General features: G+C 36.8%; 1 long non-coding RNA gene across 9 annotated transcripts; it reads left to right on the forward strand.

Annotated features, from left to right (window-relative positions):
• Positions 1-689: 689 nt before the first annotated feature.
• Positions 690-23,961, forward strand: LOC105841801 (uncharacterized). Of its 9 annotated transcripts, none has more exons than XR_005246365.2 (15): positions 6,275-6,662; positions 6,899-7,021; positions 7,568-7,604; positions 7,686-7,851; positions 8,947-8,997; positions 10,422-10,547; positions 12,928-12,978; positions 13,546-13,944; positions 14,750-14,797; positions 16,714-16,764; positions 18,189-18,314; positions 20,695-20,745; positions 21,664-21,711; positions 22,517-22,564; positions 23,650-23,961. It is a non-coding gene; the product is annotated as an uncharacterized LOC105841801 (long non-coding RNA). The 9 variants fall into 9 exon arrangements; XR_005246361.2 differs by having other exon boundaries at positions 6,276-6,662; positions 7,568-7,615; XR_005246363.2 differs by having other exon boundaries at positions 6,534-6,662; positions 7,568-7,615; positions 13,897-13,944.
• Positions 23,962-25,441: the final 1,480 nt, after the last annotated feature.

The following is a 25,441-nucleotide window of genomic DNA, read 5'->3' on the forward strand; positions in this document are numbered from 1 at the left end:
CAAGGTGGGTGGCGCATTTACATTGTAGATGTCTATGGGCTCCAGTAACCACTTAACACCAGGTGGGCTGTGAGCTCGTCCACCCATCAAAGCAATAAAAAAAAAAAGTAAAAAAATCAAATTATAATAACATTTTTTTACTGAGTATGACCATTTATTATAGGTAATCAAATACAGTATGATATAATAATATTAATTATATTAGAATGCTGCTGGTTTTTTGGTTACGATTACGATGATGGTTTCTTTCGGGATTTCTGTTGAGCAAAATATTCCATTATATCTTTAAAGTAAATTTTTTTTGAGGATATCACTTTCTATGCCCATAATTGACAAATTACTCAGCCGTTCTTGTAACATTGTTGTTCGCAATTCATTTTTTATTATCTTAAGCTGCGAAAATGACGGCTCTCGACTCGACTCGACGACAATTGGTAACCAAATTGTCGGTTCTTCGGGGCCCCCTGAGCATGGGGGCCCTGGGCACGGGCCCCATGTGCCCTTATGGTAAAGACGGTATTGTCCATATGTCTCCTAGGCGCGGACTCTTCGTGTGAGGTTCGGCTATCTGCTCGAAAAAAAGGCAGAGTGTTATCTTAACCTTTCATTTTTCAACCGTCTCTTTTCAATTTATTATTCCATATGTCAAATACCCTGTCACTCGTATATGTCATGACGTTCCTTTTCATGCATACTTATTATATATCATTTCACATACCCTAAACTTTTAAACGTATCAAAAATGTATTATTATGTCTAATTGTTTAATGTATATTGTGAGTAAAATTATTTCCTAGTAAATTTCCTTATATTATAAGTTGGATAGATTTACGTTATCGTGTTGTTTTGTCGTATAGTTGTAAGGACCATTGTGTACAAACTCAGCATATTTGTTTTGCTTAGTCGTGTTATTTGTTGTTATTTTTTGCGTATCTTTTTAGCTTGTAATGTGTATTGTGTGACTAGTAAATAAATAAATATATAAGTATTTCTGTGTCCACCCAAAACCAATGCTATGTAATGAAAATATTTTTATTGCCTCTTTTTAATTAAGTTCTTCATAGTGCATCTGAGAAAGCCGTAGGTTATATAGTCAATTAATTTTCACGAACAATGTTTTCAGTTTTATGGATTTTTGCATTGGTAAGCTATGATTTTTTTGCACTAGCATTAGGAATGACGAATCAATAAATTTCGAGAGAAAACTCTATTTGAATGGATATACGAGCTTAAGTAATACCGTAAGTAAATAGTCTTATTTGTTTTTTATCTTCTAATATATAGAAGGATGAACTCACCGACCATGGATATCAATCGCTTACGTGATAAAAAAACTTGGCTATTTCTGCCTTTTTTTTTTTACAAAAACCTTTCCTTTTAGCGCACAGCCCAGGACGGTTGATACTAACGTGTTACACATAGCTGTGGCATGTTAATTCGAACGTGAATGCTGCCACGGACATTAATATATGACAATAGTATAAACTGTATACTCACCGTTCAATCCAGTTTTTTTTTCTATATGTATATATATGTATATATTATATGCCTTTGTACGCAGATGAGCATACGGCCAGCCTGATGGTAAGTGGTTACTGTCGCTCACTGACGTCAGCAATGTCAGGGGCAGAGCCAAGCCGCTGCCTACCAAAATCTATTTCGTATCGATTTCATAAATACGAATGCTCAATTTAAATGTTTCTTTCAGATAATCCACCAAATCGTACTGAGTGACTCAAAAAGCTTTCGCTCCGGTAAGTTGGATACATTTGTACATCATACATTACTTAAATACCTCTGTGCTAGTAAAAGCTTGCTACAATCCAAGTGTGCGTTCTTATGATATTATTTCGTCATTGAAACGTCAGTCTTTTAAAAGCTCTGATGCTTATATACTACGAGAGCTTTTTTATTGCTTAATTGAGTTGCCGAGTTGACAGCCCGCCTGACTTTAAGTGGTTACCGGATACCACCATCTTGAGATATGAGTTTCTAACTTGCAGTTTTTTATAATAGAATGACTTCAAACTGAAATGCATTACTGCTTCACGGCAGAAATAAGCAAGGCGGTGGTATGTAACCGCGCGAGTTCACAACACGCCCTACCGCCAGTAATTACGCAAATTATATTTTTTTTCGCGTCTGATTTTTATTACGCGACTTTATTTGTTTCTCGTGGAAGTCATTCGTGTACATAAGTACGTATTTCGGTAGAAAAATGGATACCCGTTAGCGGGATTCGAAAACTTACACAGTTGCATCGCTCGATACGAATGCACCGGGCGTCTTATCCTTTAAGCCACGACGAATTCAACCTGAAGTTATGTGGCTATAAGTCGGTTATTTCTGTCGTGAACCAGTAATGCGTTTCGGTTTGAAGCGTGGGGCAGCCGTTGTAACTATACTGAGACCTTAGAACTCGTATCTCAAGGTAGGTGGCGGTATTTACGTTGTAGATGTCTACGGGCTCCAGTAACCACTTAACACCATGTAGGCTGTGAGCTCGTCCAACTATCTAAGCAATAAAAAAAAAGTTATAGTACTCAGGAAACATCCTGGAGAGAGGTTCCTTTCAAAGGACTTTTAGACGACGCTTGCAGCTGAAAGTAAGTATTGTATTTTTTGACAAAGCATGTTGCTGATAACTCTATTTCTGTAATCTGACAAAGCGTGTTGCGGATAATAATATTATGTAGGTATGTCTTTTAGGTTATCAATCTACCTTGCATTTTGATTTATATAAGTTTAAAGTTGACAATTAATATAAAAGCATATAGTAGTTAGTCTGAGAAGAGTCCCGGATGTTATTCAAATCAAATCAAATCAAATCAAAAAAAGTTTTATTCAACATAAATGAAAGTACATACTTGTTGAACGTCAAAAGAACTACCGCCAATTCACAAGAATTAGCCTCCGTCCTGAGAAGAATTGGCAAGAAACTCAGCGGGCATGTCTTTTTTTTTTGAAATATTAGATTTTTTTATTTTATTTTAAATATTAGTTTTTTTTAAATATTCATTTTTACAATAAGTAATTATAACATAACAATTATTACAATATTGAAATGCCCGGAGCGAGTAACTCATTGCCACTTTGTGCAATCTTCTAGATAATCATTGACTTTATAGTAAGCTTTATTGCACAGATATTCTTTAATAGTTTTCTTAAACCTATGTATATGTAGGTTCTAAACATCTTGTGTGCTTTTGTTGTACAGGCGCACAGACAAACACCCGAATGAATTTCGTATCTTATGTAACCTACTCATCGGCACAGCAAGCTTGTGTTTGTTCCTAGTATTTCTATTATGTATGTCCGACATTTTAGGAAACTCCTCAATATGTTTACGAACATACATAAAATTTTCAAAGATGTACTGGGATGGCATAGTGAGAACTTTAATTTCTTTAAATTTTTCCCTCAGGGATTCCCTTGAGTGCATGTTATAAATAGCACGTATAGCTCTTTTCTGCAGAATAAATATCATTTCTACATCGGCCGCATTGCCCCATAGCAAAATGCCATAGGACATGACACTGTGGAAGTAACTAAAGTAAACTAAACGAGCCGTGTCCGCATTTGTTAACATTCTAATTTTTTTTACTGCGTATGCTGCAGAGCTGAGCTTACTCGCCAATTTATGAATATGAGGTCCCCACTGCAGTTTGGAGTCCACTGTTATACCAAGAAATACGGTTGACTCAACAAGCTCCAATGATTCCTCAGAAACAATTACATTACTATCGACTTGTCTCACATTTAAAGATGATTTAATACATTTTAAAGTAAATTTAATACATTTCGTTTTCTTACTATTCAATAATAGGTTATTGATACGGAACCAATGAACCACACACGAAATCGCATCATTCACTTCGTCATAGACTTGTAATTGTCGTTTAATTTTAAATAATAAAGATGTATCATCTCGAATAATACGACCTCGTGTCGGGACTCAATAAAACTAGGCAAATCGTTTATATATATTAGAAACAAAAAAGGACCCAAAATGGAACCCTGAGGTACACCCATTTTCAACGTAGTGCCTGAAGATCTATTTCCTTTCACATCTACTGTTTGTATCCTTCCTGATAAATAGGAAGTAATAAGTTCCAATGCACTGTCCCTAATACCATAGTGATGTAGTTTCCTCACCAATGTTTCATGTTCAACACAGTCAAATGCTTTGGATAAGTCGCAGAAAATTCCAAGACAATCATGCGATTCCTCCCAAGATTGAAAGATATTTTTGATTAGATAAGCACCTGCATCAGTTGTAGAGCGACCCCTTGTAAACCCGAATTGTTTATTGACTTTGTTAGATACGTTTTAGTATTTTGGGTCTAGCTGCTTTTCCGACCCCTAAGACTTAGAACGAAAATCCTAATCTACCGCTTCATATATGACAAAACATTCTAGATTAGTCTAAAATCGATTGACCTAAATTCTTCTAAGAGCCTTGCATAGTAAATTGGTTCGATATTCGTTCAACTGTGAAGTAACTTAATTGCTGTTAGTGGCGAGCTAAACGACCGTGTGATAGCCAGTTAAGTTAAACGCTTAGAAGATTTTGTGGTTACCCGTTAAAGGCTGGTTAGTTTTATTGGCGACTAGTGACCCGCCCTCGCTTCGCTTCGGAAACATTAAATTTTATTATTGACAGCTGAGTGCCTCGGTTATTGTCGTATCGCGGGTGACGCCGCGGGGCGAAGCTAGTCTAAAAAAAGTATCCTAAGTTATTCCTTATATCATCAGCTACCTATCAGTGAAAGTCTCGTCAAAATCGGTCCAGCCGTTCTAGAGATTAGCCGGAACAAACAGACAGACAGACAGACAGACAAACAAAAATTGTAAAAAATGTTATTTTGGTGTATGTACCGTAAATATATTTATATGCATGTAATAAAAAGCGGTTATTTCAATATTACAAACAGACACTCCAATTTTATTTATATGTATAGATTTACAAATCACAACGCTGTTGCTAATAGAACAAATCGAGGTTTAATCTAAGTTTTAATATTTAACTTTATTGCTTAGATGGGTGGACGAGCTCACTGTATTTTCTTTAATAATGTATTATTAAAGTACACCGCAACATACCTGCTATATCTTTATCTGTCCAGGATTTCGGGTAATTAAACGGATGTCTGGAAGATATCGCTTTTAGCGATAATGCTGCCTATTGTACGAACGTATCTGCTTGTTGACTGTTTTCTGATGTTAATTGTGTTTTGGTGTGCAATAAAGTATATTATCTCTCTCTCTCTCTCTCTCTCTCTCACCGCCTACCCGGTTTTAAGTGGTTACTGGAGCCCATAGACATCTACAAAGTAAATGCGCCACCCATCTTGAGATATAAGTTCTAAGATCTCAGTATAGTTACCTGCCCTATACAATTCAAACGGAAACGCATTACTGCTTCACGGCAGAAACAGGCTAGGCTAGCTATAGCTGTACTAAATCGGAATGTATTGCGTTGTAAATACCTATGAGTGGTTTGTGGTGACAATTTATAGTAATTTCAGTCTGTCACAGGTGATAAATAATAACACTAGGCGTTGTAATTTCTAAACTGTAACATTTATTGGACTGATGGGTGAACGAGCTCATGGTCCATCAAGTATTAAGTGTCAATGTGGCTTTAAAAAAATATTTAATCAGACAGAGGATACTTCTATAGACCAGGGCCCTGAACTGCGATACTTTAAAACAAACATTTTTTTGTATTGAACCTAGCGACATGTTGTAGCAGATACCCCTAAAATTATACGCTGTTAAAGTTAAGGCAATTAATTATTGTATAACTAAACACAGAAAATTTAAAAAAAAAATATAATAAATCATACAAATCTTTATTTGTTGTAGAAAATTTACAAAATCCTTTATTGAAAATAAAATATAGGATAGGTAATATGTTACTGCTATCTACAAAAGCAATGAGAAACTAATCGAAACGAACCCATCTAGTGGCCGACGCCCGTAAACATTTTTGTTGAATGCTTGAGTTGCATAACTATAACTAATTTATGTGTATTATCTATGCTGGAGACTACTACTTGTGAAGAGTATTAAACGGTAGACAGTGGCTTGGCTCTGCCCCTGGCATTGCTGACGTCCATGGGCGACGGTAACTACTTACCATCAGGTGGGCCGTATGCTCTCCTGCCTGCAAGACCAATAAATTTTTTTTTAAATAATAATTGCACACCAAAGTAGGCAATTCGTAAAGATATCCACTAAACAAATGAGATTCCAAAAGTAATTATGAAAATTAAACAAATAATCTAATCTAATAATCTAATAGATATCTATATATTAATACGTGAAGGAAAAATTTTGTATCCCTTTTTACGAAAATTGCACGGACGGAGGAGTATGAAATTTTCCACACTTATAGAGATTATAGAGAAGAAGTGCACAATGCTCATTTTTTTTTTAAATAATGCATAAAATATACATTAAATCAATAAAGAAAACATTACACACACTATATACCATGTATTTGACACACATATGCATGCGTACTATTTGTTTGTTCTCAAACTTTTCTTTGCATTCTGTCATTTATAATGTGTCAAATTGAGAATAGATTGAATACTGTTTTCTCTTTATTAATATTTGTCTAAAGTGTAGTCTTGACGAAATCTGTGATTAAAGAAGTATAATAGTCCTTGATAATAGAATCATAATAGTGTACAAACTTACAATTTCAATTAATTATAGTCGAATTTCGACTACTGCGGGACTACTAGTTAATTAAAAAATTACCACGTCTAACTTCATTTTAAAACTGAGGCCCTAAGTTGTATAGTTGGGACACTATACTTCTATCGAATAGTAAGTAGTACTACGGATTACTATAGAATCGATAACATTAAACTAATTTTTTTTTCAGAATTAGAGCCAATACAGATTCCGGAGCCATCCTGGGTCACCGAACTCAAGGACAAGATAAAGAAATTAATTACATTGCACGGTTATGAAAACGCTAAAGATCATATAAAGCAACTCGTAAAAGGTAATCAAAGAACTTGCTTATCGGAATCGACATATCAAATAATTTCTAGAATGAAAGAATTAGGTTCTTTTAATAATCGAAAGTCGACCTTGGAAATCAGATTCATTTTTCTTTTGTTTTGTCAATTTGAAAGAGACCTCATGTCTCAAAGTAGGTGGCGGCACACGTCATCATACGTAAAGACTGCGGTAGCCATTTAACACCAGGTGAGCGATGAGCTCACTAAAGTTATGTTAGTTCATGCAATAAAAACAGTTGTGTTATAAAGTTAATGGAAAATAATTAAAGCGGTTCATGAAATAGAATCATATTATTATATCAATTGATAAAAATGATATGTAATCTATTTTCTAAATTTGAAAAAAATATATATTTAATTTATCTAAATACTTATAGATTGATTTAAAACAAAAAAAATCTAATTTCTTATATTCTATTATATCTATATATAATATATCTCTATTATATTATAATATTTTAAATTCTAATTTGTGATTTTAGATTGAATTATTTGAAGTATGTACTTAGAAAAAAATGTTTTTTCAGATACGGAAAACAATTCCGACATGCACGACAAATATTTGTATGTAAAAGGTCTGTTATTACTTATATATTTTTAAACTCAATAAAAAAGAAAATCTAATTGGTTTCATTGGTATTTTAGATGCGATCATTTTCGAATAAATCTATTATATTGAAATAATTGATTTTCAAAAACTAAAAATCAAATATGGATTAATATACAACGGTTTTGATTTGAAATATCGGAGCTATGACTGACATGGAAAACTATTATTAACTCAATCAAAATTTTCCAGTCTCCGATGATGGTGAGTACTAACTATTGTTTTTTTTTTCCGATTTAGAATGCCGAGAATATAATATGAACATTCTATCAATCTATCAAGATCATGTTATTACGGGCATCCTTGCCTAAGTCGGCTAATATTATGTAGTATAGTTTCAAATTGCCATTAAAATGTGTGCGTTTGACCAGCTATCGGTCAGAACAGAGCTTCCTCTTATGCTTTATGCCATCCCTTTTATTTGTACTGATACAACTTTATATTACTACTTTCTGTATTATAGACACGTATATTTATACGGTAAAGAGCAAGCTCCAAGTCACTTGTCGCATTTGTATAATGAAACCCCAGTCGTTAATACAGTTGTACATATTTGAATTAAATAAAAATCTTACGTTACGGACGTTTTTTTTCCGGTTTGGGTGCCCCTCCGCATCGTCCCATAAGGAACTTCGTTCCAAAACTTTTTGAATTTGAATTAAAGACGGCATCTTGAAATCTGGTAAAGGTGGTCAAACGACCGTCTTTCTTTAGGCAGTTGTCAGGAGCAGTGGATAGGCTTTCAGATTTTGTTTCATTGAATCCTTGGATGTCATGAAAACCACAACTTAAAAAGTTCCACCCGTCTTCGACGAAAGCGGAGCAGGGTTCGTCCATTCTATTTGGAGCTGCCGCGTTCATCGACAGCGCGTTTCCGGAAATATTTTTGCCACGTACAATTCGGCTCTGGAATGAACTGTCCTCCACGTTGTTTCCTTGTCATGACATATCTTTTTCGAAAGAGGCTTGCAGAGACCACTCAGCAACTGTAGACAGCGACTTGGCTGTGCCTCTGGCATTGCTGAAACCCATGATTGACGGTAACCACTCACCGTCAGATGGACCCTATATTTGTCTACCTTTTTTATTGTTGTCCTTTGATCTGTTTTTTGTTGCACGCCCAGACACAGTGCCAATCAAATCCCTCCGTAGTTCCAGAGGTTCCTAACGAGCTGTGTACTAAAGCCTAAGCTTTAATACTTAGACGTTTTTTAGGTTAGATGATGGCTTCGGGGTAATAGCCGGCCATCTTAGATTAAGATGACTTATATATATTATATTTATTCATTGCATTTAAAGGTTCATCGAAAATTCAATTACATTATAAGAGTTCTTCATCACCTGGAACCAGTAAGTATGTTACTCAAATTAAATATTATTTTTATGATCATTTCCTTAAAGATACAGATAGACAGTATGATACATGCTAATATTTCCTAAACTCAGCAGTTGCAGTGACTTCTCCACTATTACCTTCTGTTTCCCAAATTAATCCTCCCTCGCCCCGTTTTCCCCCAAATGTAACAGATGGAAACATTTGACAACAGTTGTCTTACAGCTTTTTTTTATTGCCCTTGTAGACAGACGAGCATACGGCCCACCTGATGGTGAGTGGTTTCCGTCGCCCATAGACTTCAGCAATGCCAGGGGCAGAGCCAAGCCGCTGCCTACCGCTTGATACTCTCCACAAGCCTCATTTGAAGAAGGACATGTCATAGCGCTCGGGAATCACCGTGGAGGGGAGCTCATTTCATAGCCGGATGGTACGTGGCAAAAAAAACCTCTGGAAACGCTCTGTGGATGACCGCAGTGGTTCCAAGTAGTATGGATGAACTCTACTCCGGTGGCCGGCGGTGCAATGGTAAAAACGAGATGATGGTATCATCTCGAATAATTCCTCAGAGCACTCCCCATGGAGCATACGGTACAAAATACAGAGGGAACTGAGATCCCTCCGCAGACCCAGATGTTCCAAACGATCCATTAGAAGAGTGGCTTCAGAGCCTCAAGATTTCTTAACCTCAACATTGGTTAGGAAATGGGTTTTATGCCTATCTTAGCTGTTTAATTTGACTAAATGAGTCTTCGTGACAAAAGGATCTTAGGTTTTTGATATACATTAAGCTTCTTCACTATTAAAGTTGGCAAAGCCTCGTTTACCATAAATGGAAATTGATAGCTTTCCGAAGAAGGTGAGTGAAGGCAAGTAAGTAAACGAATTTTGACAAATCACATAGATTATAGATAAGACATATTATTTTAAATAAGGGAACGTAGATGGCCATTATCAGTACTGTCAATATGATGTTGCCAAACAGCAGACTTGTGTCAGTTTGTGAATAGTCTGATTTATGTTTGTCAGTACCGTGTCGTTGTGGGCTAAAGGATAAGACGTCCGGTACATTCGTGTTGAGCGATGCACCAGTGTTCGAATCCCAGGCGGGTACCAATTTTTCTAATCAAATACGTACTCAACAAATGAATGTTCCCGATTGACTTCCACGGTGAAGGAATAACATCGTGTAATAAAAATCAAACCTTCAAACCCAAACGCATTACTGCTTCACGGCAGAAATAGGCAGGGCGGTGGTACCTACCCGTGCGGACTCACAGAACTTATATCTCAAGATGGTTGGCGCATTTACTTTGTAGACGTCTATGAGCTCCAGTAACCACTTAACACCAGGTGGGCTGTGAGCTAGTCCAACCATCTCAGCAATAAAAAAAACCTACGGAGATTTAATTTCATCTTTTAAATTGAAATCTGATCCTAGCTCCACCGTCGCTGTTGTCGAGTAAACCACCAACTTGGTTACCAGAATTGAACAGTTTCGTCAAAGAACTAATAAAGAAATATAATGCTGCTGATATAGATGACATATTAAAACATGTTGTTCATAGTGAGTGTTGAGATCTTTATGAAAGAAACTACAACAATTATAATAATTAAGAGTAGAGTTTTATTTTTGTTGCTCCAGCTCGGCAGACAAGCTTACGACCTTTCTGGCGTTAAGTGGTAACCGGAGTCCATTGACGTCGCAAGAATAGGCACCTAACTAAAAATATGCCCTACTACAAGTGCAGAGTTAGCCACTATAGATTTTCGCGATACTTATTCAACAATAGTGTATGCGTACTGGTGGTAGGACCTCTTGTGAGTCCGCACAGGTAGGTACCACGGCCCTGCTTAATTCTGCCGCGAAACAGTAATGCATTTCGGTTTGAAGGGTGAGGCAGCCGTTGTAACTATAGAGAGAGAGAGAATACACTTTATTGCACACCAAAACACAATTTACATTCAAAAAAACAATCAAAAAACAGATAAATTTGTATAATAGGCGGTCTTATCGCTAAAAGCGATCTCTTCCAGACAACCGTTTAATTTATAGAAATTCTTAAAAATATAAAAAAATATAGCAGGTATGTTGCGGCAACGTAATTGCCAAGTATAGTTGTATGTAACTATACTTGGCAATTACGTTGTAGTTGTCTATGGGCTCCAGTAATCACTAAGACCAAGTGGGCTATGAGCTCGTCCACCTATCTAAGCAATAAAAATAAATATTTAACGTTAATAATTTAATAATATTTAGTATGAATTATATTAAATAATAATTTTGTCACTTATATTACTAAAAAATGAATGCTAATAACACTTTTTTTACGAGTGTACATGCGCGAAAGTTCACCTGCGGCTATATTCAGACTCGCCAAGTTACGTCGGTCGTATTGTAATGAGCGATTTAGTGGGCAACTTCATTTCTGTTAATTTTGTGTCACGGTGCGCGCGCATCGTAAAATTTCACTCTCATCAATTTTTCATAACGCGCCTAAAGAAGTATAACTTCAATATAACTTCAAAAAGTGTAATTTCAACATTACTAAGTTAATACAGACATTGTAAATGTTTTCTTTAAAGGTCTGAACAAACGCGAGAAAGTTCATATTTACGATATAGACTGTAAGTTTTCAAAATGTATGTATATGTGATTTTTTTTTATTAAAAACAACGTATATGTATTTCAAAATTGTTTTTTTTTTTTCAGTCGATAAAAACGGTATGAGCTAAGTATTTTAATTCATCTATTCTCCACTGATTTAAATGAACAAATTTCGCTTTTCTAGTAATATTATTGGTACTAGTATGTACATAGTCCCTCTGTAGTCGAAATTCGACTATAATTGAATTTATAAGGTTATTATGGTTCTATTGTCAAAGACTATATTCCTATAATCGCAGATTTCGCTAAGACTACACTATAGACAAATAATATTAAAGACAAACAATATTAATCTATTCTCAATTTGACCACAAACTTTTAACAATTACAAAAGCTTCACAATAAACACAGAGTATACGTATGTGTATGTGTGTCGTGTCAAATATATGCTAGTGTGTGTAATGTTTTCTTTGTAGATTTAATGATTTTTTTATGCAAAAAAAAAATACTATTAGCATCCTGCACTCCTCTATATTCTCTAAGCGTGTGAAAATTTTCATACTGCTCCGTCCGCGCAATTTTCGTAATAAGGGGTACAAATTTTCTGCTTCATGTATTAATATATAGATTATTATTAGTTCAAGATCTCGATTAATTTTATGTATTACATTTTATTGTGTTTCTCTTAAGGACCTTTTGTAACAAGAAGCTCAAATTAGTTCTCAAATAAGGCGGTGAATTTTTGGACTTCGCCATACTTAAATATAGATTTTTAGAGCACTTAGACTCGAGTGGTGGATTTCTTCGGACACGTTTTGCAAGACCGCGCTTCTTCTTCATCGCTGCCTCATTACTGACGGTCGTGACCACCTTGGGCTAGTTTCTGCACCAGCTGCCTCCAACGTTGCCTGCATTCGGCCTGCTTAATGGCGCCCGGGACGCTGGTGTTTGTGGCCTCCTTGACAATGTCCGTCCACCTGGTTGGCGATCTTCCTCGACTTCTCTTTCCTTCCACGTGACCTACAACTATTAGTTTTTCCAAGTTGTCAGGATTTAGTCGGGCCACGTCATGCTCTGTAAATAAGACCGCGCGGGAGGTCGCAATTGCAGTGGATCGACCAAATCAAAACTACACTGGGAGACTACAGAGGTTCCCTAAATTAGTACAGTAGATTGGCATCAAGCAGAGAGAGGTGACGGGACATCGTGAGACGAGTCAGATCTGATCCGTCCAACACTACGTCACTCTGACGACCACTTTGTCAAGAGTGAGACGATTGAAAAGAAGAGAAGCCCTTAGTTTTGTCATTAATAAAACTGTTTTTCTTTTATCAAACAGGAGAGGTATACATCTACTATGATCAATGGAATTCATCGACAATATTACCAAGTAAATATTCTATAATTTTATTCAAATTCTTTACACTTACCAGAGGATTATGTGAATTGATTTAAATTATGAGGCAATATAATTTTGATGTGTCGAACATTCTGTTAGCTTGTTCCAGTCAATGACAAAACTGTTGTGCGATTTTCATGATAATAGTATTTTAGTAAAAATCTTAATACACATATTTGCAAACTGGCTGTATACTTTACAGCTCATATATTAATAAAAAGAAAAATATTGAGATAAGCATTAAAACAAATATGTGTTGAACTCCCATTTGGGCGTTTAGAAATTAGATAACATAATTGATTTCCTTCAAAACAAACTATGGTATATATAGGTATAATTAAAACGAATTTAACGGCTTAATCTAGATATTTCTATTGTCATTATATTGTTTCCGACGCTTATAATATAATGGTGGCAGGACCTCTTGCGAGTCCGCGCGGGTAGGTACCGCCACCTTGCCTAATTCTGCCGTGAAGCAGTAATGCATTTCGGTTTGAAGGGTGGGGCAGCCGTTGTAACTATACTGAGACCTTAGAACTTATATCTCTATCGTTGTAGATGTCTATGGGCTCCAATTAACACCAGGTGGGCTGTGAGTTCGTCCACCCATCTAAACAATAAAAAAAAGTAATATATCGTTTTCTGAAACTGAAACGTCATCTGAAAACCGTAGAAGCTAACAGGACAACCCGCGACCAGCTTATTGGCACCACAACGAATGTCAGCGCCAAAAATCCTAATCCTATCACAAGGCTTTAACGCAAGAACGATATGGCCGACGATCCTCAGTGGGGAAACAGCATTCCGAACCGGAGTCATAAAAAATTAATTGAAAAATTCTGTGATGGTTTAGTCGAATAAAAAACTTATAAAATAAAATTCGCTGACATGTATCTTACATAATTTTAGAAATCCGCTATAAAGGCATCAACAAAAGGACAACGAAATCAGTGAGAGGTGATTTTTCAACATTTCTATATAGCAGTTTTTAACTTAAAAGTAATCAAATACGTTCTTCTTTGCTGACCGATCTTTGATAAGAATTTCATCCAATCGCAGCAAAAAATGCAAAGGGTCTTGTCCCACTAGGGCAATTCAAAAAACTCCTGAAAAATTCATTGCGAAATCTGTCCAGCCCTTCGGGGTCTATAGGGAACATACATACTCAAGATTTTCCTAAAGCCGTCTGTGATGCTATTTTGAGACGTCATCACTGCCTTTATTATTGATAAGGTTGATTTCAAGAAAGCATCGAAATAATATACTTCATTTGAAATTTATTTCTTCACAAAGACAGTTTGCTATATCCGAGCATTCCGGAGGATCGAAGAAGTATGTATAATATTGTCAGGCGACCGATTCCCATATTTGGCAAAACCTTATTCTCCCTCGCATCGATATTTAAAGTGGGAAGAAAAATACCTTGAAATAACCTTCATAGGTCTTCGAAAATGATATTAATGCCTACTCTCTCCAGACCTCCAGAATTATGGACGAAGCAACTGCATTTGCAGTACAGCTTATTGTCATAGCTATTGTCACATCACAAATTATCAAAGGCTTTTATCGGAATGATGGTAACTCTGAAATATATGATTGCTTTGCAACTGATATAGGACCTTTTCGAACGAAGAATTATTACCCAGAATACATAAGAAAAGCACGTAATACATAAGAAAAAAATATGAAGATATTTTAGATGTACATCAAAGAACCAAAGACAGTGCTTATATGAAAATTATTATAATATTTTTGTTTCTAGCAAATCGCTACAAGAAGATAGATAAAAAGATGACGAAGTTAGCGAAAGGTGAATTTTTGTATTATTCTAGTTCATTTCTTTATATTTAAGGATTATTTATTATATTATAGGATAGAATAGATAGAATTATTATATTACATATTTTTATATAGGTATAAAGACCGTATCGTCTATTGAATTTTAAATAAACATAAATGTGTTTTTTATTGCCTAGACAGGTAGGATAGGACGATTTTATGGTCCATTTGGTGCTAAGTGGTTACCGGAGCCCATAGACATTAAAAACGTAAAGACGGCCACTTACCTTGACACACAGCTTCTGAGTATCAGTTTTATAGTACAACAGCTGCCCCTACGCTTCGAAGCAAAACTCATTACTACTTCACGGCAGGAATAGGCAGAGAGATAGAGTGGGGTACCTACCTGTGGGAGCTCACAAGATATAATACCCACCACGGATATTGATTTGTCGGATAAAACTAATCATTTAGGTCTGAACAATACAATAGCGACTGCACGGATACCTACTCATCTAAGCAAAAAAGTATGATATTTGTGGTCCGTTTCTATGTCATTGTTACTGGTGGTAGGACCTCTTGGGAGTCCGCACGGGTAGGTACCACCACCCCGCCTATTTCTGCCGTGAAGCAGTAATGCGTTTCGGTTTGAAGGGTGGGGCAGCCGTTGTAACTATACTGAGACATTAGAACTTATATCTCAAGGTGGGTGGCGCATTTACGTTGTAGATGTCTATGGGCTCCAGTAACCATTTAACACCAGGTGGGCTGTGAGCTCGTCCACCCATCTAAGCAATAAAAAAAAAGACACACATCCCACCTTTTTTGTAAATATAAAAATACTAAGGAAATATGCTTCGAAAATCTTAAAGATATAGTTTGAGATGGGGCCAGCGGACGAAGAACTCTAAGCAAACAAAAAAACTGAGCTCACCTTCTTGCCTTTGACCGAGTTTTGTCTCTGACGATGTTCTGACGCGGGCGTCTCAATAACTGGTTTGAACCGGTTCAACTCCAAGCCCAGCATGTCGATGGAGGCACACAGATTTCTTCTAGCTTAAGACCGGAACTCGAATAATCAACTCGGTTGTATACATTTTCCTATTCAACAAGCAGATTCGTTGAGCGAGTCGCGCGAGTCTTCACAGAAAACGGATTCCGACGCAGAGCTTCCCGTAACTTCTATTTATTAATAACTAGCGACCCGCTTCGAAAACTGTAATTTATTATTGATTTCTCCATTATTTAATGGATGTTATCATACATATAAACCTTCCTCTTCAATCACTCTATCTATTAAAAAAAACCGCATCAAAATCTGGTAAATCTGGTAAAGGTGGTCAAACGACCGTCTTTCTTTAGGCAGTTGTCAGGAGCAGTGGATAGGCTTTCAGATTTTGTTTCATTGAATCCTTGGATGTCATGAAAACCACAACTTAAAAAGTTCCACCCGTCTTCGACGAAAGCGGAGCAGGGTTCGTCCATTCTATTTGGAGCTGCCGCGTTCATCGACAGCGCGTTTCCGGAAATATTTTTGCCACGTACAATTCGGCTCTGGAATGAACTGTCCTCCACGTTGTTTCCTTGTCATGACATATCTTTTTCGAAAGAGGCTTGCAGAGACCACTCAGCAACTGTAGACAGCGACTTGGCTGTGCCTCTGGCATTGCTGAAACCCATGATTGACGGTAACCACTCACCGTCAGATGGACCCTATATTTGTCTACCTTTTTTATTGTTGTCCTTTGATCTGTTTTTTGTTGCACGCCCAGACACAGTGCCAATCAAATCCCTCCGTAGTTCCAGAGGTTCCTAACGAGCTGTGTACTAAAGCCTAAGCTTTAATACTTAGACGTTTTTTAGGTTAGATGATGGCTTCGGGGTAATAGCCGGCCATCTTAGATTAAGATGACTTATATATATTATATTTATTCATTGCATTTAAAGGTTCATCGAAAATTCAATTACATTATAAGAGTTCTTCATCACCTGGAACCAGTAAGTATGTTACTCAAATTAAATATTATTTTTATGATCATTTCCTTAAAGATACAGATAGACAGTATGATACATGCTAATATTTCCTAAACTCAGCAGTTGCAGTGACTTCTCCACTATTACCTTCTGTTTCCCAAATTAATCCTCCCTCGCCCCGTTTTCCCCCAAATGTAACAGATGGAAACATTTGACAACAGTTGTCTTACAGCTTTTTTTTATTGCCCTTGTAGACAGACGAGCATACGGCCCACCTGATGGTGAGTGGTTTCCGTCGCCCATAGACTTCAGCAATGCCAGGGGCAGAGCCAAGCCGCTGCCTACCGCTTGATACTCTCCACAAGCCTCATTTGAAGAAGGACATGTCATAGCGCTCGGGAATCACCGTGGAGGGGAGCTCATTTCATAGCCGGATGGTACGTGGCAAAAAAAACCTCTGGAAACGCTCTGTGGATGACCGCAGTGGTTCCAAGTAGTATGGATGAACTCTACTCCGGTGGCCGGCGGTGCAATGGTAAAAACGAGATGATGGTATCATCTCGAATAATTCCTCAGAGCACTCCCCATGGAGCATACGGTACAAAATACAGAGGGAACTGAGATCCCTCCGCAGACCCAGATGTTCCAAACGATCCATTAGAAGAGTGGCTTCAGAGCCTCAAGATTTCTTAACCTCAACATTGGTTAGGAAATGGGTTTTATGCCTATCTTAGCTGTTTAATTTGACTAAATGAGTCTTCGTGACAAAAGGATCTTAGGTTTTTGATATACATTAAGCTTCTTCACTATTAAAGTTGGCAAAGCCTCGTTTACCATAAATGGAAATTGATAGCTTTCCGAAGAAGGTGAGTGAAGGCAAGTAAGTAAACGAATTTTGACAAATCACATAGATTATAGATAAGACATATTATTTTAAATAAGGGAACGTAGATGGCCATTATCAGTACTGTCAATATGATGTTGCCAAACAGCAGACTTGTGTCAGTTTGTGAATAGTCTGATTTATGTTTGTCAGTACCGTGTCGTTGTGGGCTAAAGGATAAGACGTCCGGTACATTCGTGTTGAGCGATGCACCAGTGTTCGAATCCCAGGCGGGTACCAATTTTTCTAATCAAATACGTACTCAACAAATGAATGTTCCCGATTGACTTCCACGGTGAAGGAATAACATCGTGTAATAAAAATCAAACCTTCAAACCCAAACGCATTACTGCTTCACGGCAGAAATAGGCAGGGCGGTGGTACCTACCCGTGCGGACTCACAGAACTTATATCTCAAGATGGTTGGCGCATTTACTTTGTAGACGTCTATGAGCTCCAGTAACCACTTAACACCAGGTGGGCTGTGAGCTAGTCCAACCATCTCAGCAATAAAAAAAACCTACGGAGATTTAATTTCATCTTTTAAATTGAAATCTGATCCTAGCTCCACCGTCGCTGTTGTCGAGTAAACCACCAACTTGGTTACCAGAATTGAACAGTTTCGTCAAAGAACTAATAAAGAAATATAATGCTGCTGATATAGATGACATATTAAAACATGTTGTTCATAGTGAGTGTTGAGATCTTTATGAAAGAAACTACAACAATTATAATAATTAAGAGTAGAGTTTTATTTTTGTTGCTCCAGCTCGGCAGACAAGCTTACGACCTTTCTGGCGTTAAGTGGTAACCGGAGTCCATTGACGTCGCAAGAATAGGCACCTAACTAAAAATATGCCCTACTACAAGTGCAGAGTTAGCCACTATAGATTTTCGCGATACTTATTCAACAATAGTGTATGCGTACTGGTGGTAGGACCTCTTGTGAGTCCGCACAGGTAGGTACCACGGCCCTGCTTAATTCTGCCGCGAAACAGTAATGCATTTCGGTTTGAAGGGTGAGGCAGCCGTTGTAACTATAGAGAGAGAGAGAATACACTTTATTGCACACCAAAACACAATTTACATTCAAAAAAACAATCAAAAAACAGATAAATTTGTATAATAGGCGGTCTTATCGCTAAAAGCGATCTCTTCCAGACAACCGTTTAATTTATAGAAATTCTTAAAAATATAAAAAAATATAGCAGGTATGTTGCGGCAACGTAATTGCCAAGTATAGTTGTATGTAACTATACTTGGCAATTACGTTGTAGTTGTCTATGGGCTCCAGTAATCACTAAGACCAAGTGGGCTATGAGCTCGTCCACCTATCTAAGCAATAAAAATAAATATTTAACGTTAATAATTTAATAATATTTAGTATGAATTATATTAAATAATAATTTTGTCACTTATATTACTAAAAAATGAATGCTAATAACACTTTTTTTACGAGTGTACATGCGCGAAAGTTCACCTGCGGCTATATTCAGACTCGCCAAGTTACGTCGGTCGTATTGTAATGAGCGATTTAGTGGGCAACTTCATTTCTGTTAATTTTGTGTCACGGTGCGCGCGCATCGTAAAATTTCACTCTCATCAATTTTTCATAACGCGCCTAAAGAAGTATAACTTCAATATAACTTCAAAAAGTGTAATTTCAACATTACTAAGTTAATACAGACATTGTAAATGTTTTCTTTAAAGGTCTGAACAAACGCGAGAAAGTTCATATTTACGATATAGACTGTAAGTTTTCAAAATGTATGTATATGTGATTTTTTTTTATTAAAAACAACGTATATGTATTTCAAAATTGTTTTTTTTTTTTCAGTCGATAAAAACGGTATGAGCTAAGTATTTTAATTCATCTATTCTCCACTGATTTAAATGAACAAATTTCGCTTTTCTAGTAATATTATTGGTACTAGTATGTACATAGTCCCTCTGTAGTCGAAATTCGACTATAATTGAATTTATAAGGTTATTATGGTTCTATTGTCAAAGACTATATTCCTATAATCGCAGATTTCGCTAAGACTACACTATAGACAAATAATATTAAAGACAAACAATATTAATCTATTCTCAATTTGACCACAAACTTTTAACAATTACAAAAGCTTCACAATAAACACAGAGTATACGTATGTGTATGTGTGTCGTGTCAAATATATGCTAGTGTGTGTAATGTTTTCTTTGTAGATTTAATGATTTTTTTATGCAAAAAAAAAATACTATTAGCATCCTGCACTCCTCTATATTCTCTAAGCGTGTGAAAATTTTCATACTGCTCCGTCCGCGCAATTTTCGTAATAAGGGGTACAAATTTTCTGCTTCATGTATTAATATATAGATTATTATTAGTTCAAGATCTCGATTAATTTTATGTATTACATTTTATTGTGTTTCTCTTAAGGACCTTTTGTAACAAGAAGCTCAAATTAGTTCTCAAATAAGGCGGTGAATTTTTGGACTTCGCCATACTTAAATATAGATTTTTAGAGCACTTAGACTCGAGTGGTGGATTTCTTCGGACACGTTTTGCAAGACCGCGCTTCTTCTTCATCGCTGCCTCATTACTGACGGTCGTGACCACCTTGGGCTAGTTTCTGCACCAGCTGCCTCCAACGTTGCCTGCATTCGGCCTGCTTAATGGCGCCCGGGACGCTGGTGTTTGTGGCCTCCTTGACAATGTCCGTCCACCTGGTTGGCGATCTTCCTCGACTTCTCTTTCCTTCCACGTGACCTACAACTATTAGTTTTTCCAAGTTGTCAGGATTTAGTCGGGCCACGTCATGCTCTGTAAATAAGACCGCGCGGGAGGTCGCAATTGCAGTGGATCGACCAAATCAAAACTACACTGGGAGACTACAGAGGTTCCCTAAATTAGTACAGTAGATTGGCATCAAGCAGAGAGAGGTGACGGGACATCGTGAGACGAGTCAGATCTGATCCGTCCAACACTACGTCACTCTGACGACCACTTTGTCAAGAGTGAGACGATTGAAAAGAAGAGAAGCCCTTAGTTTTGTCATTAATAAAACTGTTTTTCTTTTATCAAACAGGAGAGGTATACATCTACTATGATCAATGGAATTCATCGACAATATTACCAAGTAAATATTCTATAATTTTATTCAAATTCTTTACACTTACCAGAGGATTATGTGAATTGATTTAAATTATGAGGCAATATAATTTTGATGTGTCGAACATTCTGTTAGCTTGTTCCAGTCAATGACAAAACTGTTGTGCGATTTTCATGATAATAGTATTTTAGTAAAAATCTTAATACACATATTTGCAAACTGGCTGTATACTTTACAGCTCATATATTAATAAAAAGAAAAATATTGAGATAAGCATTAAAACAAATATGTGTTGAACTCCCATTTGGGCGTTTAGAAATTAGATAACATAATTGATTTCCTTCAAAACAAACTATGGTATATATAGGTATAATTAAAACGAATTTAACGGCTTAATCTAGATATTTCTATTGTCATTATATTGTTTCCGACGCTTATAATATAATGGTGGCAGGACCTCTTGCGAGTCCGCGCGGGTAGGTACCGCCACCTTGCCTAATTCTGCCGTGAAGCAGTAATGCATTTCGGTTTGAAGGGTGGGGCAGCCGTTGTAACTATACTGAGACCTTAGAACTTATATCTCTATCGTTGTAGATGTCTATGGGCTCCAATTAACACCAGGTGGGCTGTGAGTTCGTCCACCCATCTAAACAATAAAAAAAAGTAATATATCGTTTTCTGAAACTGAAACGTCATCTGAAAACCGTAGAAGCTAACAGGACAACCCGCGACCAGCTTATTGGCACCACAACGAATGTCAGCGCCAAAAATCCTAATCCTATCACAAGGCTTTAACGCAAGAACGATATGGCCGACGATCCTCAGTGGGGAAACAGCATTCCGAACCGGAGTCATAAAAAATTAATTGAAAAATTCTGTGATGGTTTAGTCGAATAAAAAACTTATAAAATAAAATTCGCTGACATGTATCTTACATAATTTTAGAAATCCGCTATAAAGGCATCAACAAAAGGACAACGAAATCAGTGAGAGGTGATTTTTCAACATTTCTATATAGCAGTTTTTAACTTAAAAGTAATCAAATACGTTCTTCTTTGCTGACCGATCTTTGATAAGAATTTCATCCAATCGCAGCAAAAAATGCAAAGGGTCTTGTCCCACTAGGGCAATTCAAAAAACTCCTGAAAAATTCATTGCGAAATCTGTCCAGCCCTTCGGGGTCTATAGGGAACATACATACTCAAGATTTTCCTAAAGCCGTCTGTGATGCTATTTTGAGACGTCATCACTGCCTTTATTATTGATAAGGTTGATTTCAAGAAAGCATCGAAATAATATACTTCATTTGAAATTTATTTCTTCACAAAGACAGTTTGCTATATCCGAGCATTCCGGAGGATCGAAGAAGTATGTATAATATTGTCAGGCGACCGATTCCCATATTTGGCAAAACCTTATTCTCCCTCGCATCGATATTTAAAGTGGGAAGAAAAATACCTTGAAATAACCTTCATAGGTCTTCGAAAATGATATTAATGCCTACTCTCTCCAGACCTCCAGAATTATGGACGAAGCAACTGCATTTGCAGTACAGCTTATTGTCATAGCTATTGTCACATCACAAATTATCAAAGGCTTTTATCGGAATGATGGTAACTCTGAAATATATGATTGCTTTGCAACTGATATAGGACCTTTTCGAACGAAGAATTATTACCCAGAATACATAAGAAAAGCACGTAATACATAAGAAAAAAATATGAAGATATTTTAGATGTACATCAAAGAACCAAAGACAGTGCTTATATGAAAATTATTATAATATTTTTGTTTCTAGCAAATCGCTACAAGAAGATAGATAAAAAGATGACGAAGTTAGCGAAAGGTGAATTTTTGTATTATTCTAGTTCATTTCTTTATATTTAAGGATTATTTATTATATTATAGGATAGAATAGATAGAATTATTATATTACATATTTTTATATAGGTATAAAGACCGTATCGTCTATTGAATTTTAAATAAACATAAATGTGTTTTTTATTGCCTAGACAGGTAGGATAGGACGATTTTATGGTCCATTTGGTGCTAAGTGGTTACCGGAGCCCATAGACATTAAAAACGTAAAGACGGCCACTTACCTTGACACACAGCTTCTGAGTATCAGTTTTATAGTACAACAGCTGCCCCTACGCTTCGAAGCAAAACTCATTACTACTTCACGGCAGGAATAGGCAGAGAGATAGAGTGGGGTACCTACCTGTGGGAGCTCACAAGATATAATACCCACCACGGATATTGATTTGTCGGATAAAACTAATCATTTAGGTCTGAACAATACAATAGCGACTGCACGGATACCTACTCATCTAAGCAAAAAAGTATGATATTTGTGGTCCGTTTCTATGTCATTGTTACTGGTGGTAGGACCTCTTGGGAGTCCGCACGGGTAGGTACCACCACCCCGCCTATTTCTGCCGTGAAGCAGTAATGCGTTTCGGTTTGAAGGGTGGGGCAGCCGTTGTAACTATACTGAGACATTAGAACTTATATCTCAAGGTGGGTGGCGCATTTACGTTGTAGATGTCTATGGGCTCCAGTAACCATTTAACACCAGGTGGGCTGTGAGCTCGTCCACCCATCTAAGCAATAAAAAAAAAGACACACATCCCACCTTTTTTGTAAATATAAAAATACTAAGGAAATATGCTTCGAAAATCTTAAAGATATAGTTTGAGATGGGGCCAGCGGACGAAGAACTCTAAGCAAACAAAAAAACTGAGCTCACCTTCTTGCCTTTGACCGAGTTTTGTCTCTGACGATGTTCTGACGCGGGCGTCTCAATAACTGGTTTGAACCGGTTCAACTCCAAGCCCAGCATGTCGATGGAGGCACACAGATTTCTTCTAGCTTAAGACCGGAACTCGAATAATCAACTCGGTTGTATACATTTTCCTATTCAACAAGCAGATTCGTTGAGCGAGTCGCGCGAGTCTTCACAGAAAACGGATTCCGACGCAGAGCTTCCCGTAACTTCTATTTATTAATAACTAGCGACCCGCTTCGAAAACTGTAATTTATTATTGATTTCTCCATTATTTAATGGATGTTATCATACATATAAACCTTCCTCTTCAATCACTCTATCTATTAAAAAAAACCGCATCAAAATCCGCTGCGTAGTTTTAAAGATTTAAGCATACATAGGGACAGATATAGGCACAGAGAAAGCGACTTTGTTTTATACCATGTTAATAATTAATAATAAATATTTACCTCAAACGTGAGTATTTTATTTATTAAACAAAAAAACCTCCAGTGTCTGTCTAGCACGATCAGTAACGACGAACATATTACAGACGTGTTCAAATGTCAGATAGAGAATGAGAGAGAGAGAGAAAGAGAGAGAATACACTTTATTGCACACCAACACAATTTACATTCAAAGAAACAGTCAAAAAGCACATACATTTGTACAATAGGCGGTCTTATCGCTAAAAGCGATCTCTTCCAGACAACCGTTTAATTTACAGAAATTCTGTAAAATATAAAAATATAGCAGGTATGTTGCGGTGTACCATAGACAATACATTATTATAGAAAATATATACATATAATAAACAGATATATACCGTTTACATATAATATATACCAATATACATACTTACATAGAATACATACTAATATACTTACACACACATAATAAATCAACAGTATGGAAATGATAAATGATAATGATGCAACAAACAGCACTAAGCAGATAAGTAGTGTTCCTTCACCATTATTTTAAAACAGTTTAAAGTTGGAGCACTTCTCACTGCATCCGGCAGAGCATTCCACAATCGAACCGCCTGGACGGTGAATGAATTGTCAAGTGAAGGTGAAGTCTTGCCTATTCCTGAAATAGAATAGGCATTCCAGTTTGATACATCCTAATTTATACGTGAAAAGTAATATTGAGATTCCGACCTCAAGGTAGGCAAGGTAGGCATACACACGCATGTGTATGGTATCTATAGACTTTTTTTTATTTCCCTTGTAGGCAGACGAGCATACGGCCCACCTGATGGTGACTGGTTACCGTCACCCATGGACTTCAGCAATGCCAGGGGCAGAGCCAAGCCGCTGCCTACCGTAAAAGGAACTACTTCAAATTCTTCATACCGTGAGCTCGTTACTAGTGTAAATAAAAAAAAGGGTGCGTGTACTTATGTACGCGCGTAAGAAGTCATACGAGTACTTTATTTTTATTAAATTTATTTCTTTTTTTTTTAATTTAAATTTTAATCAATTTGAAAAAAAAAACGATTAAACATCATCCTCAAACACGCATATTGGACATCCCTTTTCTTGACATCGTATAAATTCGGTAATTATCGGTACGGTTCGGAAAGTTCACCTGTAGCTATATTCAGACTCGCCAAGTTACGTCGGTCGTATTGTAATGAGCGATTCAGTGGGCAACTTCATTCTGTTAATTTTGTGTCACGGTGCGCGCGCATCGTAAAATTTCACTCTCATCATTTTTTCATAACGCGCCTAAAGAAGTATAACTTAAAAAAATATGGCCTAGCCGTTTCATCTTAAACGTGATTGTATTTAGATGTTAATAGTAGTGCATTTATTGTGTCGGCTACGTCACGTGCCGGACGTGTTACATGTTGACAGATATGAATGGTTCCTCCGTTGACGTTGTGTCCATTTACCCGGCGTGATTGCGATCCGGATGAAATTGCATGCCTTACACGATCCAACACATTTC

The sequence above is a fragment of the Bombyx mori genome, chromosome 26 (assembly GCF_030269925.1).
Source record: "Bombyx mori chromosome 26, ASM3026992v2".
NCBI classification, from domain to species: Eukaryota; Metazoa; Arthropoda; class Insecta; order Lepidoptera; family Bombycidae; genus Bombyx; species Bombyx mori.